This window comes from Moschus berezovskii, chromosome 21 (genome assembly GCF_049115385.1).
Source record: "Moschus berezovskii isolate FMDL1 chromosome 21, NW_MosBer_1.0, whole genome shotgun sequence".
In the NCBI taxonomy this organism is placed as follows: domain Eukaryota; kingdom Metazoa; phylum Chordata; class Mammalia; order Artiodactyla; family Moschidae; genus Moschus; species Moschus berezovskii.
The window spans coordinates 48,823,071-48,829,070 of record NC_142480.1 but is presented as its reverse complement, the minus strand read 5'-3'; positions in this window follow the sequence as shown (position 1 = coordinate 48,829,070).

The window sequence follows — 6,000 nt, the reverse complement described above, 5'->3', positions numbered from 1 at the left end:
CCCCATCAGCTCCAGTGAAGTCCCCGGAGGCTCCCAGGAAGCCCCTTCCAACTGAGATCACCACCCTCCCCTCACACCTTTAGCTCCCGGAGCCACTGGCTTGGCAAGCCATATGGAATAGATTATTCTGGACCCATGATAATCTGATTATCTTGGTCATGGATCAGCTGGAATGCACAGCCAGTGAAAGTCACAGGAAGGAGGCAGAGGGGTGATGAGGAGGGAGGGGGTGGGAAGAAAGGAGAGAGATCTGTCAGATTCCTGGTAAGGTTAGGGAGGAAGTGCCAGTTCTGGGAGCCGGGCCAGGCCAAGAAGGCAGGGAAAGTAGATCACGTCTCTCCCCTTAGAGGTGTCACATCTATGCTTCTTCACTTCATCTGGTAAGTGGAGGAGGGTCTGAGCCTGATAGTGAAACATGGGGAAACCCATGAAAGGGGTGAAGTAGCTGAACCAGCCCAAAGCAAAGATGCAGACATGTGAATACAGGGAAATTTGTCACACGGCCCCTCAGTTAGTATAGCTGTAGAAAGTACTCCCAACTGCCTGCTGAGATGTCCTGGGAGACAGCATGCCTTGGTTGCAAAGCATGGTCTCAGGCCAGAGAGCTGTCCCTGGGTGTCCAGTGTCCTTGCATTCCCAGCCACAGGCAGCAGAGGGCGCTGTCCAGCTACCTGAGATCTTGGGATCTGGGCTTGGGCGGACCTCCTGCCTTTGTCAGAGGACTTTTTATTTATTTTTCTGGGTCCAGGGCCAGTGCTGGGTGCAGGTGGTGGGCACTGGGAGCTAAGCAGATACCTAAGAGACGCTGAGGCTGGCTTAAGAAATGGGTGAGGCCGACTTCGTGCCAGTGTGATGGGCTATGTGACCCCAGACAGCCCATTTGTTCTCTTTGGACCCCAATTTGCTTATCTGTCCACTGGGAAAAACATACACCTGTGTGCAGAAAGGTAAAGCAAGATGGAACCCAGAGGAATGAGGAGAAAGCAGATGGGCTCAGGTCTCCCTACCTTCCTTATACCCATTGAAGCAGAGGTTGAAAGCAATCAGACCATGACCTGACCAAAATTCTAGGCTCACCAGCTCCCCCTAAGGATTTACAGGCCCAGCTCAGCGGCCAACTGTGGACACATCCAGCACCAGTACCTGCAGAAAGCACAGGATGGCGCTTCCTCTGGGCAGGATACACAGGTTTCTGGCTTCTTCTAACCCCATGCCTACCCTGGCTGACTGCACAGCAGAACAGTGAGGAGCCAGGACAATGGTGAGGCTCCAGCCAAGTCACTGGGTGGCTCCAGGCCTCAGTCAGCTCCGGGTTGTCCTTCCCAGGGGCTGGGGAAGGAGCATATTACCTCCCTTCTCCTGGGCTATCTAACTTCAGACCTAATATAGAGCAGAATGGGGGCTCCTGGGAGTGGGCTGGAATCTCTGGGTAGGGTCTGGGGAAGTGAAGAGCTTCTGAGCATAGGATCCTTTGTAAGAGACTGGGAAACAGCCCTGAACAGAGTGGAGAACATGTAGGGGCCGAGGATAAAGCTCAAGTTGCATGCATGCATGCCAAGTCCCTTCAGTCATGTCTGACTCTTTGCAACCCTATGGACTGTAGCCCTCCAGACTCTTCAATCCGTGGGGTTTTTTAGGCAAGAATACTGGAGTGGGTTGCCAGGCCCTCCCCCAGGGGATCTTCCCAACCCAGGGATAGAACTTGCATCTCTTATGTCTCTTGCAGAGAACCTGCAGGGCAGGTTCTTTACCTCTAGCACCACGTGGGAAGCCAGGGCTTAAGCTGACCAGATTATAAACAGAAGAAGGGTCTTACATAGTCAGTACTGATTATGTGCCTACTGAGGGTAGGTTTGGGCTTCCCTGGTGGCTCAGAGGTTAAAGCGTCTGCCTCCAATGCGGGAGACCCGGGTTCTATCCCTGGGTTGGGAAGATCCCCTGGAGAAGGAAACGGTAACCCACTCCAGTATTCTTGCCTGGAGAATCCCATGGACGGAGAAGCCTGGTAGGCTACAGTCCACGGGGTCGCATAGAGTCGGACACGACTGAGCGACGGAACAGAAACAGAAACAGAACAGAGGGTAGGATAAGCCCACCAAGAGAAATCCAAGTCTAGCCCTTGGCAGAGCCCAGGAAGTTCCTTCACCCTTGGAGATCCTGCCTCACCCCAGGCCCTGGGAATGCACAGTCAGCACCCAGCATGGGCAGCCCGTCTGGCAGAGGCCCCCAGGAGTGCTGACACCTGCTGCTTGCCTCCCACAACCAGGTTGGCCTTGACAACCCCCACCTCTGCCCCCACCCCACCCCCGGCCCTCCTCAAGGCTGGCCCCAGGCTTCAGAACAGCCTCAGCATGCCCTTTGCCCTGCGATTTCCCTGATGGGGAATTCATTCTGATAAGAAAAGATTAAAGGTGCAAGTGAAGCCTTGGTGCTGTGACAGATCCAAACTGCAGAAAAAACCCTTCCATGTGACTTGATTGATATAAGGAAAAGCAAAAGAGAACAAAAATCTAAAAACCAAGCCCTACCATGCATTTTGTAAGGATCCACAGCATGTGTGTGCATTAATGCATACTCACCAAGGCTAAGGTCTAGGACTTATCTGGTGTGCGGGTGGGGCAGGGCTGGATTCTGAGGGCTGATATAAAGAGATGTTAATCATATCTATAAGGTTTAAAATTTTTACAAGGAGTTTGCATTCACATGTGACATGTGCAGTTTAAAAGTATAGATATACGGATTTATACCTATGTGCAAAACTGCAAGGCATCTCAGTATATACTAGAAAGTGTGTTACCTAAACAGTTACAGTCATACCAGGGAGTACTTTAAAATCTCATTGTAGAAATAAATCTAGTGATCTGGAAAAGGTTATTCATACACTGTAGCACGGGAAGCTTGGCTCAGTGCTCTGTGATGACCTGGATGGGTGGGGTGAGGGGTGGGAGGGAGGTCCACGGGGGAGGGGTTACGTGTAGACATACACTATTCACTTTGCTGTACAAAAGATACTAACACAACATGGCAAAGCAATTATACTCCAATGGTTTTGAAAGTTATTAATACATTAGTGAGAGAAGCTGGTCACAAAACAACATGCACTTTATACAGCCAAAGGAACTGAAAGCAGAGGCCAGAATAGATGTTTGTCTGCCAACGTTCATGACATCTGAAAGATGGAAACAGCCCAAATGTCTATCAAGTGATGAATGAGCAAAATGTGGTATAAATGCACAATGGGCTATTATTTGACCACAAGAAGGAATGAAGCTGAAGCACATGCTACCTCGCAGATGAACCTTGATGACATTATGAAATAAGCCAGACACACCAAAGGACAATACTGTATGGTTATACTTACACAAGATACCTAAAACAGATAAATTTATAGAGATAGGAAGCAGATGAGAGGTGACCAGGGGCTGAGGGGCTGGTGGTAAAAGGGAGTTTTTGCTTAATGGGTTCAGTTTCTGGTTGAGATGATGAAAAGGTTTTGGAAATAGAAATGGTGATGGTTGTACAACATTGCAAATGCAATTAATGCCACTGAACTGCATACTTAACAATTGTTAAGATGGCAAATCTTATGTTATACAAAATACATTTACTGCAATTTAAAGGAATTTTAAATGTAATATACAAAAACTACTGAATTGTACACTTCAAACAGGTGAATGTATGGTATGTGAATTACATCTCAATAAAGCTGTTTTAAAAAAGAGACTATTACCATTTAAAAAAAAAAATGGGCAAAAGAACTCAGTGTGTGTGTGCGCTCAGTTGTGTCCAACTTTATGTGAGGCAAGGACTGTAAGCTGCCAGGCTCCTCTGTCCATGGAATTCTCCAGGCAAGAATCCTGGAGTGGGTTGCCATTTCCTACTCTAGGGGATCTTCCCAACCCAGGGATTGAACCCACATCTCTTGTGTCTCCTGCATTGGCAGGTGGATTCTTTACCACTGTGCCACTTGGGAAGCCCAAAGAACTCAGTATGCTCCCTTAATGCTTCCATCTCCATGTTCTGTGTTTGTAGGGATGCTTAGAAAAGGTTAGGATGCAGAGATATAGACTAAGTGTGAACCTGGTCCTCTCTGGGTGGACGGAAGTGGGGGTTTTAAAATTCCCTTCATTTTGATTGTCTAGACTTTCTTGTTGTTTAGTTGCTAAGTCAAGTCTGACTCTTTGAGACCCCATGGACTGTAGCCCACCAGACTCCTCTGTCCATGGGATTCTCCAGGCAAGCATACTGGACTGGGTTGCCATTTCCTTCTCCAGGGTATCTTCCTGACCCAGGGATTGAACACTCGTCTCCTGAATTGGCAGGAGTGTTCTTTACCACTGAGTCACCAGGGAAGCCCATGTCTCACTTCTCTGTAATGATTATTATTGCTTTGATAAATCAGAAAAGAAAGAAAAGGAAGGGAGGGAGGGAGGAAAAGACTTCACAACCCCCTTGCCTCTGTTGTTTGCACTCCGGTAGCAGAGATGGTGAACCCAGGCCCCCTTAAGGCTTTCGGTAATCAGGCTGGGGCGGCTGGCTCTCCCCTTGCAGAGCCTGCAGAAGTTAGTGCCTCTCCTTCTCCCACTTTGTCTCTCCCAAGAGCTGCAAGACCACAGATGGCCTCTCCTCTCCAGCAGGACAGGCAGGCAATACTCGTAGAGTCCCCCATGATGAACATATGATGCTATATCTAATCCTCCCAACAAGGACACCCATTTCATAGATGAGGAGACTGAGGCTAAAAGGTGGGCATTGAGCCCAGGCATGGCTGGCCTTAGGCTTGAGCCATCTCTGCTGAGACTTGTTGCCCCAGGAGCTGGACCAGGCCACCCTGGGGCCTCTTCAGGCTCTTCCACACCAGCCTCCTTGGCCTAGCCTTCTTTGTTGGAGGAAGAACATGGCATGCACCTCCCTACCCCCAGCCTGCTTGGCACTCCCTGGGTTCCTGTGGCCCCAGCCTCTCCCATGTACCCCCAGCCATCTTTTCCCACATTACCTTCTATGGTATCCTTGGCCCACTCCCAGGGCCCCTGCTTGTACCCAGTTTAGACAGCCTTTGCCCTGATGTGACCGCAGTCTCCTGTTTCCTGCCTCCATCTCTTTACCATCCAACCCCTCCCCCTCCTCAGAATTTCTGTGGGATCTCACTGCCTCCCCAAGAGCCCAAACCCCTCACTCGGCAGGACTTTCCAACCCCACCCGGCTCCCACTTTCTTGTCCATGCCCCTCCCACCCTCCCCACCTCTGTCCCAGGGCTCCAGACGACTTGGCATCCCCCCAATTACCCCTGAGCGTCCCTGCTTCCAGACAGGCTCACACCTTTCCCCTCAGCCAGGAAGACCCCACCCCCACTTGGAGAAAATCCACAATTTCAGGGCCCTCCTTCCCGGGACCCGCCCTGATCACCTGGCCAGGTAGCACCTCTGTGTCGCCCGTGGCCTCCAAGCACATCAGGCCCCCACAGGCTCGGAGCCAACTCGTCTTCCTCTTCCTCCAACTCATAGCTCCCAGATAGCAGCAGAGACTCAACCACCTCCCCCAACCCCTGCCACCCCGAGTCTCAGCCCCCTGGTCAGGAGCAATATTTCCTTGTTGGGGTGTGCATGGCCTCTGTGGGTTTGAATTCTGGTTCTGGGGGGCCCTAAAGCAAAGGAAGGGGCCTCTCTGGGCCCAATTCCCCTACTCAGCAAGACTGGGAATAGCAGGCTGTCAGGCCAGGGGTTTGAGCACTGAACAGACTTCTGTGGGCAACGCTGGGCACTGTGGGGTGTGGACGTGCTCAGAGCCGGGCCCGTGTAAGGCCCGGTCAGGGTGAGTACAGTGCCCAGGGCTGTTCCGTGCCCTTCCCGGGTGGCTGTCAGCCTCTGGGCGCCCCTGGGTGACGTTGATGGTGCTCGGCCTGGCAGGCCCTGGTCATTGGGCTTCCTTGGCTATGCCCAGAGTCACACGCCCGTCCCTGGAGCCACGGGAGGAGAGTGTCCAGGGTTCTGGGCTGGATAC